This window comes from Xenopus tropicalis, chromosome 6, assembly GCF_000004195.4.
Source record: "Xenopus tropicalis strain Nigerian chromosome 6, UCB_Xtro_10.0, whole genome shotgun sequence".
NCBI lineage: Eukaryota > Metazoa > Chordata > Amphibia > Anura > Pipidae > Xenopus > Xenopus tropicalis.
This window is the reverse complement of record NC_030682.2, coordinates 11,929,947-11,949,701: the sequence shown is the minus strand read 5'-3', so window position 1 is coordinate 11,949,701 and position 19,755 is coordinate 11,929,947. Positions and strand designations below refer to the sequence as shown.

Genomic DNA, 19,755 nt, shown 5'->3' with positions numbered 1-19,755 from the left:
CCACCATCAGTAGATGGATTTCGATATGCATTGAGAAGGCTTACCAAGCCCAAGGCAAGCTAGCTCCGGAGGGTTTGAAGGCACACTCAACCAGGGCTATGTCGACTTCTTGGGCGGCATGGGCAGAAGTCCCTCCTGCGCAGATTTGTGAGGTTGCTTCATGGTCGTCAGCCAGGACCTTCATCAGGCATTACCAGCTAGACTTGTCTGACTCCAGTAGCCATGTTTTTGCTTCGGGATCTCATCTTGCCTTTGATTCATTAAATTAATTCTTTTGTATTTATTTTGTCTGGTTATTTTCCCACCCGTTTGGGTCCAGCATGGCTTGGTAGTTCCAGTTGTAATGCTGATATGGAGTGACCAGGAAAAGGGAGAATTCTTACCATACTTACCGTAATTCTCCTTTCCTGGTCACTCTCCATATCAGCATTTCCCACCCTTCTGTAGTCTGGTACTTGGTATTAGACAAGGTAGGTGGGTACCTATGGGTGTACTTATAGTTTTGAGAGGGAGGGACAGTCTGGTTTGTAGGCGGGGGTGGGAGGGGCTTCCCGGTTGTAATGCTGATATGGAGAGTGACCAGGAAAGGAGAATTACGGTAAGTATGGTAAGAATTCTCCCTTTTGTGCCCTGGGTACCCCTGGAACTATAGCAGGGTGACTGTTACCCGAAGGTTTCTATATAACTGGTGAGATAGGGCGAGACTAAGGAAAGAGCCATTATATATTTATTTATTTAAAAGTGGACAATCCGAAGTTGTTGTTCCATACGGAATACTTACCCCATTCCCGCTCCATAACTGTAACTAAATTAGGAAAGGGAGAAGTCACATTTTTGGTTGGATAACATCAGTTTTCTGCAACTTTCTTTATAACTTTAAATGAAAAAAATGTTTTTGGTGTTGTAAAAGAATACGCCACCTTAAGGGAACCCCTGGAACTGTAGCAGGGTCACTGTTACCCCAATTTTTCTATATATCTGTAACCTTGTTATGGGCTAAGGGGGCCCAGCCTGAAGGCCAGTTAGGGGGGGATTTGGGGGGAGTGCTTATTTGTGCCCTGGGTACCCCTGGAACTATAGCGGGGTGACTGTTACCCCAATGTTTCTATATATCTGTAACCTTGTTATGGGCTAAGGGGGCCCAGTCTTAAGGCCAGTTAGGGGGAGATTTGGGGTGCGTGCTTATTTGTGCCCTGGGTACCCCTGGAACTATAGCAGGGTGACTGTTACCCCAATGTTTCTATATATCTGTAACCTTGTTATGGGCTAAGGGGGCCCAGTCTGAAGGCCAGTTAGGGGGGGATTTGGGGTGAGTGCTTATTTGTTCCCTGGGTACCCCTGGAACTATAGCAGGGTGACTGTTACCCCAATGTTTCTATATATCTGTAACCTTGTTATGGGCTAAGGGGGCCCAGCCTGAAGGCCAGTTAGGGGGGATTTGGGGTGAGTGCTTATTTGTGCCCTGGGTACCCCTGGAACATTTTTTGTGTATGGAACGTTGTTGCTGAACTAAAAGAACACACTATTCATCTCTTTACGTTAAAGTTGATAATCACAAAATGTTCTGTATGGAATATTTACACATTTCCTCATTGTCTGGTTAGGAGTGTGGAATACAACCCTCCCAAGCTATAAAAAGGAAACAAACCTAGTGGTAGTGTGGGGGGGGGGGGGGGGGGGGTTGTTGTTGTTACTTATGGAGTATTTACCTCGATCCTCCTTGTGGTCCAGAGGATAGGGAATTTGATCCTGACGGACTGTAAAAATGAAATAGGAGAGAGAAGTCACATCACTGTCACTGTTACAGTACAAGTTCCTGCACTCATTGTTAGCATAAAACTATAGCATCACAGCTATTTAAAGGGCAAGTTCACCTTTAGGATAACCTAATATGTAATGGAATGTCCTATTCCTACTCTTTATGTTTTATAATTTAAAAACTACAAAAAATGAAACAAAAAGAAAAACTACTGTAAAGTATTTCAGAATATCACTGTTGGCATCAGGCTAAAGTTTATTTAAAGGTGACTTAACCCTTTAAAGATTCTCATTTCTTTTAAAATAAAATTGAAGTACCTATAATAGTAAATACAATAAGGTTTGTAGAGTGTAAGCTCTTTTGGGCAGGGCCCTCTTCCCCTCCTGTATCGGTTACTGATTGCTTTATATGTTACTCTGTATGTCCAATGTATGTAACCCACTTATTGTACAGCGCTGCGGAATATGTTGGTGCTTTATAAATAAATGTTAATGTAATGTCTCTCTAGTAAAGGAAAGTAACATTTCTCTACAATTTACTTTAATCCAGTGTCCCCTAAACAGTGAGGTTGGACTGGGGCAGTGACCGAGAAGGCTCAGCCTGAAGGCTTATTGGGGGAAATGAGGTAGGAAAGCCTATCAGCACTATTACCAGCTCATTCCATAGGCCCTTTATTGCTTTTATACAGGAGCCAAGAGATTGCTCTTTCAGTGTAAAATCAGACTCATTACCATTATAGCAATATGTAGGCTCGCCCTAGGGTTGGCACCTTTGCCGGGGGCAGAAACCCAGTAAAGGGGTGAGGCAGTGAGATAACGGGGTTGGGCTCTGACAGGGGCAGAATAATAACATTTAGTAACGTAACATATTGGGCAGCAGGGGGCGACCAAGGGCAGGGGGTGCCTTCAGTAATACATACACTGGCAGTTGTATGATGCTTATGGAATCTGGGTTTTTTTAATTCTGTATTTTACTTTTTCTTTCTTCTTCTATCCCACATTGTGCTGGGGGAGTTTTTTGCTGGATGGAAAGTGCCTGCAACCTCTTCCCATGGCTCCTATTGGCTTAAATGGGAAATGCACAGAAATGCATGTTTGGGTGTTTTCAGGCCAAAAAAGTTTGCACTGTTGCGTGTTTCTCATTTATGTCAATAAGAACCTTTGCAGGGAGTCAGGGAGCTCTTCAGCTTGCTGAAATATAATAGACTTAAAGTAGCATTATTCATAAAGTGGTTGCTCACTTTTAAATTGAAGTAATGGATCACCCTAAGAGATTTCCAGATTCTTCTATTGTGTTTGTCAAGGAAAATAAACTTTACTTGCACTATATATATATATATAGCCAGTTAGGGGGCGGTTTGGGGTGAGTGCTTATTTGTGCCCTGGGTACCCCTGGAACTATAGCGGGGTGACTGTTACCCCAATGTTTCTATATATCTGTAACCTTGTTATGGGCTAAGGGGGCCCAGCCTGAAGGCCAGTTAGGGGGGGATTTGGGGTGAGTGCTTATTTGTGCCCTGGGTACCCCTGGAACTATAGCAGGGTGACTGTTACCCCAATGTTTCTATATATCTGTAACCTTGTTATGAGCTAAGGGGGCCCAGCCTGAAGGCCAGTTAGTGGGAGACTAAAGAAAGAGAAGATGTAGCTCCATATGGAGTATTTACCCCATTTCCCTTGGCTTCTCTGATGAACTATAAACAATGAATTGGGAAAGTGAGAAGTCACATTTCATGTTTGGATAACAGCAATTTACTGCAACTTAATGTACATCTTTAAATGGATCAGCACAAAGAAGAGGAATGTAATAAAAGACCAATTATGATCCCCCATCTGCCAGTAAAAAAAGTCTGAGAATATATTTTTGGTGTTTCACAAAAATACACCAACTTAAGGGCAATTAAATGTGATGTTTCCTTCTTTTTTAAAGGACAAAGCCAAAATAACTGAAGGTGACAGTTAGGGGCTCTCCGGTGATTCCAAAGGCCAACCAACTAGGAATGGGGTATCGGGCCCCCCTGATATTTACACCACCCAAATGCAAGATTCATTAGACAGTGATACCATATCCCCTGTTTCCATAGTAGAACAGTGTAGCCATAGCCGTCTCCTCTTCAGACTCTAGGGCCTCGTGTAACAAGGTCCCTGCCACAAGTGCACAAGGAGAAATTGTCTCCACTTCTTTTCAGTTCACAGATACAAATGCACCAAGCGCAATAGTGGCCCTGCAACCCTTTAATGTACAACATCTAAACACAGATTGCTGCCTGCGAGTCTCCATTTATATAACTCATAATGACTCTGTATCACTTCTATATACCTATATATGTACCATACAGCCTCTTAGCTTGGTTTTATACCTATATATTGTACAGCGCTGCGGAATATATTGGAGCTTTATAAATAAATGTTAATAAATAAATAATAAATATATAGTTCCAGTAATATGATCACACTACCTTGTAGAATATCACATTATTGGAATATTTAGAAGGATACACATCTTGTGAAAACAACTGTATTGGTTTATCAATATCTGCTGCCAAGCTAATGTGCCCTCTATTCTTGCATTTACACTTGTGTGGCCCTGTCTCCTCCAAGTGGTAGGAAATGCCCTGATCGGGGCCACCCCATTTATAATGAACGTGTTGCTGGTCTGTCTTATTTTCTGGCTGATCCACCTACTGTAACTTCTAAACATTTCCACTTCTCTGCCCATTTTTATTTCTCAGCGCTGTATTTGGGTCCAGTGCCATCCTAAATGCGCCCTTAAGCTAAAAACAATGACTCCAGAGAAACAATGCAGTAAAAGTCAGCTTTTTTGTTTTTGTTAGGTCTGTTGAACAGCTGGGTTTTTGCTGCATCAAGAGTCACAACTAGCAACACAGGGAATAAAAATGCAATTACATCTGCACATACCGTTAAAAAGTTATTGCTTAGATTTACATTTTTTATGATATTTGTGATGCCCAATGAGCAGAATAGCATTAAATAATAAAATTCCAAGTCCTGCTCAGCCAAGTAATGACTCCTCCAGTTACATGGGAGTAGGAGAAACAATAGGTTAGCTGAAAGCAGTTCTAATGTGTAGCGCTGGCTGAAAGCTCAGATTCAGGCACACTTTACTGCTGCGCTGCAAGTTGGAGTGATATCCCCCCCCCTCACCCCCAGCAGCCGATCAGCAGAACAATGGGAAGGGAGCAAGATAGCAGCTCCCAGTAGGTATCAGAATAGCACTCAATAGTAAGAAATCCAAGTCCGGCTTGGGACTCCTCCAGTTACATGGGAGTAGGAGAAACAATAGGTTAGCTGAAAGCAGTTCTAATGTGTAGCGCCGGCTCCTTCTGAAAGCTCAGACTCAGGCACACTTTACTGCTGCGCTGCAAGTTGGAATGATATCCCCCCCCCCTCACCCCCAGCAGCCGATCAGCAGACCAATGGGAATGGAGCAAGATAGCAGCTCCCAGTAGGTATCAGAATAGCACTCAATAGTAAGAAGTCCAAGTCCGGCTTGGGACTCCTCTAGTTACATGGGAGTAGGAGAAACAATAGGATAGCTGAAAGCAGTTCTAATGTGTAGCGCTGGCTGAAAGCTCAGACTCAGGCACAAGGCACTGAGATGGCGCCTACACACCAATATTACAGCTACAAATACATTTGTTGGATCAAGAATAAAATGTTAAATGTCAGAGAGAATTATTTTCTATGTAAACAGTGTCATTGAACAGTGAAATAAGAGCTACCCCATAAAAATTATGTCACCATCCCTTTAAGATACTCACTGTGATTTTTATTTCTACCAGCATGGCTGTTATCAGTACAGTAAAATTCTTATCATTAGAGAAAGAAAAAGTAAATGAATAAAAAATACTGAATTGTTTTTCTAAATTAGCATAACTGGTCTCTTTATAATAGAATTAATTAAAGGATTGGACTCAGTAGGCAGAATATAGATAGAGTCAGGGACAAGCAGAGATCCCAGTTTTACAATGGGCTGTCCCTTCCAAACTTTCTGTCCGGTCTGAACCATTGACAGAACTGGACAGAAATCCAGCCAGTTGCTGCGTTGCAGCCCGGCATCATAACTCCGCCCAATATCATTGTGCCCTCATCTGATGTCATCATGCCCGCCCCCAGCATCACTGACCCAACCCCGATGCCTTTATCCCCGCCCCCTTTGTTTGGGTTTAGCCAGCGGCAAATGTGGCTACTGTAGACTTTACAAACATGTCGGTCTCAGGAAAGTTCCTGCCATCTATTCACTTTACATTATTATAGTGCAATATCAGAACATGTCGTGCCACATAGATACTCACTTTGTTGGTTGTGCTGGTTTGTTTATATCAGATTGTATTTGTTCCCAGCTTTTTGCAGCGATATTTTCCAGCCTGTGATTATGAAATACATGTAGGAAAGAGAGAGGTTACACGGCTGTTACTGTACAACTCACTGCACTTAAAGGGGAACTATCATGAAATTAATAATCTCTAAAATTAATAATCACAACAAATGTTTAAATTCTCCAAATATAATGTATTACAAATTCTAAATAGTTTTCAAGATATATGAGTTGTTATACAGTCCCCCCCTTGCAGCTGCACTTCTCCTACCCGGCTTCTGGCCAGCTCTGAAGTCGGAGTCGGGTACATTTGCATGACAAGTCTGCCCTCAACCTCATTGGTTGTTGGGCTGTCAATCAAACCCTCCCTATTCACAGCCTTTCTTCTTAGTTTTCTGAGCGCACAAAAATCTCCTGCTCTCTCCCCTTTGATGCCCCCCTTCTCTCAAGAATGAGATGTGTAAAGTCAGTCAGTAGTAAAGTTACTTTTAAAGCTTCTTTCTCCCTCTGCCGATGCACTGATAACTCCTGCTCTTAAACTCCGCCCCCCCACTTCCTTTTACTCAGCTTGCTGCTTTATCAAACCCTTCCCCCTGCACAAGCACCACCTGAGAGTCTCAGCATAAGTACTAGGGAATGTGCTGCAGAGAACAGTGAAGGAAGGCAGTGAGCTACTGATTTTCTATGTCTTTCTTGGGGTAGGGGGAGAGTAGGAGTTTGGTTTTCTTTAGGATGCTTTTAAACTTCCTTCATTACAGATACTGCTGGCTTTCCACTTTAGGGGGCAAAGAAGGAAATGTGTGTGTAGGAACAAGGATAAGATAGTAAAGTAAACTATAGTTTAGTACTTAGCTTAATTGTAGAAAAATAAAATAGATAAACTATATTACTATTAAAATGAAAGTATACTCCATAAAAGTGCCAAAACTATTTTTGATGCAGAGAATTATAGTTCTACAATAGTTTAAACACTAGGTACCTCTCCAGCAGAGCATGTTAACAGCAATAAATGATGATATGATGTCAGAAAACTCATTCTGTTATAGAAGCATTTGGACTGTAGTGTTTAAACTACCACAGAACTATAAGTCTCTGAATCTAAAATTAGCTTCTTGGCAAACTATTTGGTAAACTATGCCTTATTCATTATAGAGTTTTCATATATAGTTTATAGTGTTTTCTTTCCTATCTCCTCCTTGCTCATATTGACCACTAGTTTTTTTTGCAAGTCCATCTTGTTGAACTTTAACCCTTTAAGTGCTGCAGAACTTTCTGTGGATCAAATTCTCTAGGTACCACATAGCCCCTAGGCAATGGGCTTAATCAGGGAACAAGTGGGTCTTTGGGCATAATCATGCAGTTGCCCTAGACAGCAGCAGACATGTGGAAGCTGTACTTCCTGTGGCCCCTACGATCGCTTCCTTCAGATCTTGAGTATCAATGCCAACTTCCACGTGCTGCTGCAGCCCTCCAGCCTTGCCTGCCTGTCAAGTTTTACATACACACTGACAAACAGACACTTTTTATACACATATACACACTCACATACATTTTTTCAGGTTCAGGTTTCATACATTTACAGCACTTACAAATAGTTGCACACAACAAGCAGTTTGTAAAGCAGTTGTACGTACAATTTTTTTTTTTTTTTTACTGTATTGTGTATTGATTTTTTAATGCAAATAGTGGATTTGCTAATCACACTGTGCAATACTTTTTGCATGTTATTGTGATGAGTATATTTCATTTTTGGTGATTTTGTTGTATTTTATGCATTTTTTGTTGTCTGATCAGCCATTTTATTAAATTTTCAGTTCTGTATAAGTAGTGTTTGCTTGTCTGCACCGTAAAGCTGCATTTCTGACCGCTAATTAGATGAGGCATGAAAAATGCATTGATCTGAGTGGTTTTATTGGATTTTAACCCTTTCACTGCCAGCCGTTTTGGCCATAGCAGAACTTCTACTTCCAGACAGATTTTGAACATTTTGCACTTCAGGGGCCTTTCCTTATGGGGACTTTTCAGGAAAACTTGAGCTTTTAAAATATGCTAGAATTTTTGTGTAATTCCAATTCTGTAACAAGATATAGGCTTCTAAATGAAAAAAAAATATATTTTCCATACTATAAACACATATACCAGAAACAAGAATTATTTCATGCTCAAAAATACAACTTATTTTGAAAGTCCCATGCCTCCTGAACGTGCCAATACCAAATATATATAGTTTTATGAAAATTTCTCACTTGTATAGGTCACAAACTCCCAGCAGTACACTACCAAATTCCCAAAGCACTGCTCCAAAAAGCTGCATACTTTAGATTTCAAGGCCAAAAATTCCACTAACAGAAGGTTTATCCCATAAAATTATAAATTTTTTGGAAAGAACAGATTCCAAACAGATATACCAAAGTTTGTGTTGTGTACTGACCCCAAAAAAGAGCGCATATGGATTTCTCGCCTGCCAACTCAGCTTTTGCACACAGAGCCCCCTGACAGCATATTATGTGCCGTAACCCCCCTAACTATACAGAGACCCCCAGAAAACCATATAATTTTGGAAAGTACACATTCTGATGAATTCAAAATAGGTAAAGTTATTTTCTACACCAAAGTACCACATGGCAAAGCTATGCTGAAAATCAGATCAGGAACACTAATACAGGGATAAAAATGCAATAAAACCACAAAAATTGTGCAAATCAATAAAATAACAAAATAAGTCACACAACAGCGTAATTAGTGGTCAGAATATCTGATCCAATAGTCACGCTGTAAAATAAACAGTTTTTAGAGAAAAAAAACAAAAGACAAAGGGGTAAAATGAATAAGTTAAAAAAAGTGTTTGTGAGTGTTTGTGTATACGTTTGTGTACACATCTAAAAGCTATGTGATGGTGTGTAAGTGTGTATATGAGTGTCTATTAGTGTGCTAAAGTGTGCAAAACAATGTATGGCATACGTGTGGGTGATGTGTTGGGGTAACAAGCAAGCTTTGAGACAATTTTTAGAAGTTACCGTTAAGTTAAGTGTAGCTTTGCCATTTGGCACACTGCTGTTCATGACATTTTTACGCCTTTTGAATTTGGTAGAATGTGTGGTTTCTTAAAGCAGCAGAAATATATGTCATGAACTATAAATGCACAGTGTACATTTTGTGGTTTCTATATTCCAATTGCTTTGGTGATCCTATACACATTGTGCATCAAACTGGACCTCTGGCATTCACAATAAGGATTTTATCTGCTAATTTTAGGAAAGTATTGCAGGTTGGTATTTTGGGGCAGAAAGATGTGGTTAGCTATTTTGGATTTGGCCAAATGTGTACTTTTGGGGTTCTCGTGCCATAAAATGCAGAAAACACACACCACCATTAGAATGAGGTTCCAGTGCCTGCAGCTGTTGGGAGGATGCATTTCATTCAGCATAGTGGGAGGGCGGGACATTGCTACTGGTTTTATGACATCACAGCAAGGTGTTGCCACTCCCATTCAGCGATCACTTGAACTGGCTCTCAGGGAAAGGCTCTTGACAGTCTGTAATATTATTCCTTTTATTTAAAAAAGTAAGAATTTTTGCTAAACAAATACATTTGAGAATATTATTATTTTCACCATATCTGTCCATTTAGACAATTTATTTTTCATGATAGTTCCCCTTTAATGTTCCCATAGGGCTATAGGCTCACCCCCTTTTATTATAATATAGGGGTCTTGTAAGAAAAGGCATTAAGTTTGCCCAGTGTTGATAAATGATCTCCATTGTGCCTAATAGTGTAATGCTGTTAGACCAGGGATCCCCAACCTCTTTTACCTGTGAGCAACATACAAATGCAAAAAGAGTTGGAGAGCAACGCAAGTGATCCCCATCCAGTGGTTCTGGGGTAACATGTTGCTCCCCAACCCCTTGGATATTGCTCCAGGTGGCCTCAAAGTAGGTGCTTATTTTTAAATTTCTGGCTTGGAGGCAAGTGTTGATTGCATAAAGCCCAGTGTAATTGCCAAACAGAGCCTTTTGTAGCTGCCAGTCCACATAAGGGCTACCAGCTAGGCAATTATAGCTCTTATTTGCACCCCAAGAACTTTTTCCATGCTTGTGTTGCTCCCCAACACTTTTTCCATTTGAATGTTACAGAACTGAACAGGATTCCAGCCAGTTGCTGCGTTGCAGCCCGGCATCCTAACCCCACCCAATATCATTGTGCCCTCCCCTGATGTTGTCAAGCCCGCCCCCAGCATCACTGACCCAACCCCCATGCCTTTATCCCCGCACCCTTTGTTTGGGTTTAGCCAGCGGCAAATGTGGCAACCGTATTCAAGAAGCCAAAAGAAGAGAAATTTGTCTGGAAGAAACCAAGGGGCAAATTTCTCATTGCGCAGTGACTTATTCAGATACTTTACATACCAGGGGTGGGAGGTACTGGGAGAGATTTGGAGGCTTCAGAATCCCTTGATTTTCCCAAAGTGTCCGTCTCAGTAAAGATTCCCTATTTTATTGTATTGAAACAATTAAACTGCAAAATCAGAAACTGTTCTTCTATATATAATACTTACTGTTTATTTAAATCCCGTAATTTCTGTATATTAGGGTCACTGTAAATATGAAGTAGAGAAAAGAGAGAGGTTACACGGCTGTTACTGTACAACTCACTGCACTTACTGTTCCCATAAGGATAAATAAATGATTATACAGACACCCGAGGGCTGCCCACCTAGGCACAGGCTCTGCATATATATAAATACGGCCCTGCATAGACTATAATTATATAACCATAATAGCTGCTGCAGAGCTAATACTGCCTTAGGGGACTGTGGGAGGGGAAGATACTGTGATTAGATTTCATGCCTTTGCCCAGTAGGGGGCTCTGTCCTTTCTACCCACATAAAAGAAAATGTCAATCTAAGCAAGACCCCTACTGTATATTAGACCCCTACAATGCACCCCAACACTTTTTCTATTTGAATGTTACAGAACTGAACAGAAATCCAGCCAGTTGCTGCGTTGCAGCCCGGCATCATAACCCTGCCCAATATCATTGTGCCCTCCCCTGATGTCATCATGCCCGCCGCCAGCATCACTGACCCAACCCCAATGCCTTTATCCCCGCCCCCTTTGTTTGGGTTTAGCCAGCGGCAAATATGGCAACCATAGACTTTACCAACATGTTGGTCTCAGGAAAGTTCCTGCCATCTATTCACTTCACATTATTATAGTGCAAAATCAGAACATGTCGTGCCCCATAGATACTCACTTTATTGGTTGTGCTTGTTCCTGGCTTTTTGCAATGATATTTTCCACACTGTGAATATGAAATAGGAAAGAGAGAGGTTACACGGCTGTTACTGTACAACTCACTGCACTCACTGTTCCCATAAGGCTATGGGCTCACCCCCTTTTATTATAATATAGGGGTCTTGTAATAAAAGGCACTAAGTTTGCCCAGTGTTGATAAATGAGCTCTGTTGTTCCTAATAGCACTAAGTTTGCCCAGGAGCAGTAACCCAACTGTTTAAAAGCAACCATTTTATTGGTTAGCACATTTTATGACATGACCCTTTTTAATATTGAATCAAAAATAAAATACAGTAAGTTAGATTTTTTTTTTTTACAGGAAATCAAGCTAAATATTTCTCTGCAAAAGTTTGGTCAGTACATTTGGGACATGACTGGGCGGCAGATTAATGCACCAACTTTGATACATTTCTCATGAGTGCAACTAATCATTTGTAACCCTTGCCCTGTTACACACTTTAGTCGTGTCGGACTGGCCCCCCAGGGTACCAGGAAAACTCCCGGTGGGCCCAGTGTCAGTGGGCCCTCCTGCTCCTGACCATTAGGCCTGTTTCATGGTTATTCCCTATTTCTGCATGGGAACAAGGAAGCTTGATGGATGGAAGTATAGTGTATAGTATGTAGGGGAAAAAGACTAGGATAAAAAGAGTTTGAGGGAGGAGAGGAGGAATTAAAGCTTTGAGGGTGGGGGGTCCATTGTCCAGGGTTTCCTGTTGGGCCCCTCCCATCTCAGTCCGACACTGCACTTTAGGATAGCTGGGGGGGGGCTCAGTGGAAGATGTAACTGCTGAAAAATTTATCAACAGATTTATGAACTTCTATTTCTCTGTAAGTTATAAAACATATATTTTAGAAGAACTGTAAAAAATAAATTAGAAAGGAATAGAAAAGGGTCATTATTTGTGGTGTGTCCCATGATAAGTGCCTCGTTAAAGGAACAGTTCACTGTAAAAAAAAAAACTGGGTAAAATAGACAGACTGCGCAAAATAAAAAAGATTTCTGATATAGTGAGTTAGGCAAAAATATCATCTATAAAGGCTGGAGTGGGCAGATGTCTAACATAATAGCCAGAACACTACTTCCTGCTTTCAGCTCTCTAAACTGTTAGCAGTCAGTAACCAATCAGTGACTTGAGGAGGGGGGGGGCACATGGGACATAACTATTAGTTTGTGAGCACGCAGGTCAGATTCAAATGCAAACTAACTGAATAGATATGGACCCTTCAAGTCACTGATTGGTTACTGACTGCTAACAGCTTAGAGAGCTGTAAAGGAGGGTTTTTTTTCAATTTTTTTGAGAGTTTGTAGACCCACTGAAAATTATGAGTAGAATACTAACTTGATGCTTGGGACTCCTCCAGTTGCATGGGAGTAGGGGAAACAATAGGTTACCTCAGTGATCCCCATCCAGTGGTTCTGGGGCAACATGTTGCTCCTTAACCCCTTGGATGTTGCTTCCAGTGGCCCCAAACCAGCTGCTTTTAAAATGTTTTAAATTTCTGGCTTGGAGGCAAATGTTGATTGCATAAAACCCAGTGTAATTACCAAACGGAGCCTTCTGTAGGCTGCCAGTCCACATAGGGACTGCCAAATAGCCAATTATAGTTCTTACATGGGAGTAGGAGAAACAATAGGTTAGCTGAAAGCAGTTCTAATGTGTAGCGCTGGCTGAAAGCTCAGACTCAGGCACACTTTACTGCTGCGCTGCAAGTTGGAGTGATATCCCCCCCTCCCAGCAGCCGATCAGCAGAACAATGGGAAGGGAGCAAGATGGCAGCTCCCAGTAGGTATCAGAATAGCACTCAATAGTAAGAAACCCAAGTCCGGCTTGGGACTCCTCCAGTTACATGGGAGTAGGAGAAACAATAGGTTAGCTGAAAGCAGTTCTAATGTGTAGCGCTGGCTCCTTCTGAAAGCTCAGACTGAGGCACACTGCTGCGCTGCAAGTTGGAGTGATATCAGGATCCATTGATTTTCCCAAAGTGTCCGGCTCAGTAAAGATTTCATAATTTATTGTATTGAAACAATAAAACAGCAACAATGAAATTCTATATAATACTTACTCTTTATTTAAATCCCGTAATATTTCTGAAAAAGGGTCACTGTAAATATGAAGTGGAAAAAAGAGAGAAGTTACACGGCTGTTACTGTACAACTCACTGTTCCCATAAGGCTATGGGCTCCCCCATATTTAATCCTGCTTATAGTTTAATAGAACACATGTAATAAAGAGACATAAAATGAATACAGATGATTAAGTGAAACAAGGGGATGTACAGTCACCCCATTAAGTTAATAAAGTCATTTATAATCCCTAAAATAAAGTTATTAAGAGAAATGCTTTTCTTAATGTGGCCACATACTGATGGTGAGGCTGCTAAAGGAGCGGATCGATGGCGATTTTCCACCTACACAATGGGCCGAATTGTGCTGATCCTATTGTTTGGCCCATGGGCCAGGGCGCTGCTGCCATAAAGCAAGTTGAGAAACTCGCCTCAGGCCGCAGGGTCCCGTGAGTTACCGAGGCGGCAAAAAAGCCCCTCCTGATAACTTTAACCGAAATTCTGTTTTTTTCATTCAGAATTTTGGCTCTTTCAGTGCAGACAGTGCAATTGCATTAAGTATTAAAAAAACATCTTAATTAAGAAAATTAAGGGTAATGTGTTCCCATGTGAATGTTTTTGTTGCTGCCCAGTCGGCACAGGTGATCAAATGCAGGTTTAACTGAGGAAAGGCAGAACAAAGGGGTGCAAAGGGGTAATTTAGGGACAAGAGCGCCCCGAGTGCTGATGCAGAGACCCCTCTGTCTGGGGATAACAAACCCAGTGTAAAGGTGCAGAGCAGCTTGGGCAGGCTCAGGGCAGGGGATGGAGTGAGAGGCACCTACGTGCCCCCCCACCTGTCCCTTATGAATATAGCGCTGCTGTACTTGTGCCCATTCAGCTGCCCGCGGGGCCTTTATACCCTGCACATAGTATATGGCTCCTATAGTGTTTCTCTGCCAACAAGGGAACATCCGATACCCCCTGTGAATCTCATGTAATTCATATTGTAACTCGCTGCTATTGATGTGAACGGAAACTACCTCTCACTCGTGACAAGCTGTTTTTTGCCAAAAAATGCACGTTTTTAAAAAAAAACAAAAAAAACCCCTTTATTTATTTATAAAGCTAAAGAGGAAAATCAAAAACAGTAGAGAGTACTTACTTGGGCTTTCCTCCACCTCCATGTCCAACTCCACCTCCATGTCCATGTCCAACTCCATGTCCAACTCCACCTCCATGTCCAACTCCACCTCCATGTCCATGTCCAACTCCATGTCCAACTCCACCTCCACCGCCAGAAGCCTGGAAACATGAAATAGAAGTAAGAGAGGAGTCACATCCCTGTACCCAGCTCACTGTTAGGGGCCGATTCACAAAAGGTCGTTAACGGTTAATGCATAGTTTTATGCGTTAAAAAGTGTAACCATTCATCAAAGTAATTTCGCATGCGCAAAAAGCTGAATTATCGCAAAGCGTTATGGCCATTGCATTGCGGTAATTATCTAATAGAAATAATACTAATGCATAATTCACAGTCATATTTGAATCGTTAAAAGCATGAAATATTGCGATAATTAGTGCTAATATTAACACCTACTTGGAGTAGGCAGTACTAGAAAAACATTGCAGTTCGTGAGCGTTTGTGAAGACAACATGGAGTTTGCAGTGGGATTTTTGTTGGATTGGGAAGAAGAGAATCAAGTGATTGCCCTAGAGTGATGCACCCTGGAGTTTTCAGGGAAAGATCAACTCTAGAGGGATTATGAGAGGAAGAAATAATGAGGCGCTACAGCAGGGGTTCCCAAACTACGTCCCGCGGGCAGGATCCGGCCCCCCCTAGAAGAATTTACCCGGCCCCACGCTGCGTCCTCCCACCTGGCAGCGGAGAGAGAGGACTCAGCGGGGAGCGGCACAGGGCAGCTGAAGCTCTTGCCATACCTATTCCTCTCTCTGGTCACAAGGAGCTCTCCAGTAAGCTATTGGGATTGGGAGGAGGAACGCAGAACGCTAGCAGTAAACTCTCGCGATATTTGCTGTTCCGGATGCGGAAGTTTGTAGAGGGAGAGGAGGGTGCGCCCTAGCAGGGAGGGGATATCTCTGGGACTTGGTGAGACTGGCTGGTGCATGGACCTGGTAGGGGGTTTCAGTAACTTTGTGAGGTGGGTAAGTGAAGTTGACACAATCAATACCCTGCTGAGGATGCCCAGAGGTGCTAGCTGCTAATGCACCAGCAGCACCCCCCCATCCCCCCCCTGGCAGCAGCGCGGGGGGGGGGGGGGTTTGCTGGTGATGGCGGTCTGGCCCCCCAACAGTCTGAGGGGCCCTTGATCCGGCCCCTTGGGTCAGAAGTTTGGGGACCCCTGTGCTACAGGCTAAATAGAGCAGCAATCTATGGCTAGTAAGTCTAAAGGCATTCTTTTTAAGTACTTACTGCATATCTAAATTCCCAGATCCCTGCTTGCTTCTCTGAGATATGGTGCTGGCAGCCTACAGCAGTGTGAGGCCTACAGTGACATCACTGAAATCTCTCTCCCCTTCCTGTAGGTGCCAGCTACTGCATAACACCCCCCCCCATATACACACACTGCATAACACCCCCCCCATATACACACACTGCATAACACCCCCCCCATATACACACACTGCATAACACCCCCCCCCCATATACACACAATGCATAGCAACCCCCCATATACACACAATGCATAGCAACCCCCCATATACACACACTGCATAGCAACCCCCCCATATATACACTGCATAGCACCCCCCCATATACACACACACACTGCATAGCACCCCCCCATATACACACACTGCATAGCAACCCCCCATATACACACACTGCATAGCACCCCCCAATATACACACACTGCATAGCACCCCCCCATATATACACTGCATAGCAACCCCCCCATATATACACACTGCATAGCAAACCCCCATATACACACACTGCATAACACCCCCCCATATATACACACTGCATAGCAACCCCCATATACACACACTGCATAGCAACCCCCCCATATATACACACTGCATAGCAACCCCCCATATATACACACTGAATAGCAACCCCCCATATACACACACTGCATAGCAACCCCCCCCCACACACACACTGCATAACACCCCCCCATATACACACACTACATAACATCCCCCCATATACACACACTGCATAACACCCCCCCCATATATACACACACTGCATAGCACCCCCCTTATACACACACTGCATAGCAACCCCCCATATACACACACACACTGCATAGCAACCCCCCATATACACACACACTGCATAGCAACCCCCCCATATACACACACTGCATAACAACCCCCCATATACACACTGCATAGCAACCCCCCATATACACACACTGCATAGCAACCCCCCCATATACACACACTGCATAGCAACCCCCCATATACACACACTGCATAGCAACCCCCATATACACACATCGCTAACACCCCCCCATATACACACACTGCTAACACCCTCCCATATACACACACTGCTAACACCCCCCATATATACACACTGCATAACACCCCCCCATACACACACACTGCATAACACCCCCCCCCATATACACACACTGCATAACACCCCCCCATATACACACACTGCTAACACCCTCCCATATATACACACTGCATAACACCCCCCCATATACACACACTGCATAACACCCCCCATATACACACACTGCATAACACCCCCCATATACACACACTGCTAACATCCCCCATACACACACTGCTAACACCCCCCATACACACACTGCATAGCAACCCCCCCATATACACACACTGCATAGCAACCCCCCCATATACACACACTGCATAACACCCCCCCCCCCCCCATATACACACACTGCTCCAATAGCCTTCAGTTGCAATGCATGTGTGTAACTTGATCCTGTCCCCTGTTCTGAGCTACACATGCCCACCAGCCAATCAGAAGCGGATCTGTGGAAGGGGGAGGGAATGAAACACATGTGCAGTATGAAGCCAGGAGGGAAACGAAGGGAAAATACCTTTTTAAAGATGGCTGCCTATTCTAGAAAATGTGAAGTAAGTGTGACTGAGTAAATATTTGATTAGTTGAGCCAAAAGTGTGGCGTTTTTACTAAACAATAGGAGGACTATTGGGCAGTATGCTTTTTAAAGTTTGACTTATTGCATGCTTTAATAACGCTTAAAAATATGTCATCGCCAGAAAAATAACGTTAAGCTACTTTAAAATTTGAACATAAAGTTTAACTCAAAGTCACTAAATAGAAGCGTAAATAAATACATATAAGTATAATACAAGCAAATAAGTGTCAGTTAGTTTCTCCGGTAACTCAAGGTAGAATTATTGTACAGGTACCATACTCACAGCTTTACAATCCTTGTAGCACTTGCAGTTATCCCCATGTGCAGGAGGCCCACAGCAACAATGGTCAGTCATTGTAACAATCAGATGAGACAGAGAGAAGAAGTGCAGCGGCTCCAACTCCCAGCAGGATTCCCAGCTGACTGACAGGGATCAGTATGGCAGCTCCTCACAGCCCCATACAGTTATATACAGCAGCGCTCTCCCCTCCCTCATGTATTACGTGTGGGATCCCTGCCTGTGTGTGTAGCTACTAATCCAGTTACACTGCTAATTATTACACTGGGCTGGAATCATTATGTGCTACTGACACTTACATACTGTGCAGATTTCATTAAAGGCTGTTGTGGTAGAACCGGGCGCTCCAGTCACTCCCCTGAGCTCAGCCTTGTGCAGAATTCAGCTTAATCCCTTCATATCTTATTGGCGCTTATTGTCCCACCCCCATTAAGTCCTTCCAATAATAATAGTCCATATGAGGGTAATAGCCAAACTGCAAGTCCTATATAGTTCATATTGTGACACATATAAGTAATATATAAAGCCTCATTTATGAACTGAAATGTAGTATGCAAAGTACATAAAAAGACTGCGGCCATTATTTACAAGCACATACTGTGGGTATATACAGGGCCGCCATTGGGGGGAGAGGGGGTACAACTGTACCGGGCCCGGCTGCGTTGCAGAAGTTATACAAATTACATAACTTACGTATAAAGTTACAGCAAAACTTGTGCAATAACTGTGTAACTTGCCTAGAAACGTAGGTAACTTGCTTACAAGATAAAGACAACACAGAGAAGCGCGACGGGACAGGCAGGGGCAAACTGCATTAACCATAAAGTAAATCCCACTGCCCCCAATGACCTGATTGACTTATTTGCTTATTAATTATTTATGTTGGGTTGAAAACCCCCCACAGACTGTTCTTCGACTTCAGCTTATTCTTACGCTTTTTCTTCTTCTTAGTGCCCCCCATGTTCTAAACGCTACTCCTCCTACAGTTTTAGGGGTACAACACATAAACTCCCCACACTTCTTCGCCCTATAGCGGAGCAGGTTGCTTGCGCTTTTCTAAGCAATTCTGCCCCCCGTCTTTTTGTGGCTCTGCTCCGAACCCCCCAATTTTCCCATTGACTTTGACAGGGAAGATTTTCAACCTGCTGCCACTCTGAAATATTCTGAAATAAATATGATGCCAAGTACCAACATATCTAAAAGTCACATGTAATGCTGCCTTAGCAACATTCATTAGATTCCCAATCCATCACAAACCCATAAAGCGCTGCACTTCCTGATGTTCCCGGACCTACTCAGTGCCATATTTGCATCTAAAATGTAGTTCTGTGCAATCAAACAGTAATTTACAATGGACTGTGCATCCTGAAATTACCTGCGCATTATATACTCATTATATGCTATTTAACATCCTAAGATTAATGGATTTAATAACATTACACCTGTCACATATAATAGCCGCCATTGCGGAGTCCCTGTTTACTCTGGGGGAGCTGCTGCCTGAGGCGCATTTCAGGACAGACTAGGCATGCGTTACGCAGGAACTCCTCCCCCTAGTTAGCAGGATAGCCTACCTACCCAGAGGGATTTCTACTCTCCTCTAGAGATGGTTCCAAGTATAGGACAAAACCCCCCAACAGGGGAAGTATAGGACAAAACCCCCTCATTGGACAGTAAGTGAGAAGGTGAAACAAGTAGTGCGGCAAAAGGTGACCCAGTATTGGGGAACCAACCCAGGAAGAGCGCACCCCAACACGGCTTGGGAAGCCAGGGACATTGAAGCCAGGGAGGTCCTACATCTCAGGGATTAAACAAGCTAAAAGGCTGTTCAAACCAATGTAGATGACAAGGCCAAAGTCCTGGTTCTTCTATTTATACACTGGGGGAAACCTAGAATTCTTCTGGGATAATAGGAA

The 19,755-nt window shown here is 42.9% G+C and overlaps 1 long non-coding RNA gene across 1 annotated transcript; it reads right to left on the bottom strand.

Annotated features, from left to right (window-relative positions):
- Window positions 1-778: 778 nt before the first annotated feature.
- Window positions 779-14,651, bottom strand: LOC105947704. Its single transcript, XR_004223341.1, has 7 exons — window positions 14,597-14,651; window positions 13,453-13,491; window positions 11,348-11,395; window positions 10,650-10,688; window positions 6,075-6,146; window positions 1,710-1,757; window positions 779-805 (listed from the first exon to the last, which is right to left on the bottom strand). It is a non-coding gene; the product is annotated as an uncharacterized LOC105947704 (long non-coding RNA).
- Between the last annotated feature and the right edge of the window lie 5,104 nt (window positions 14,652-19,755).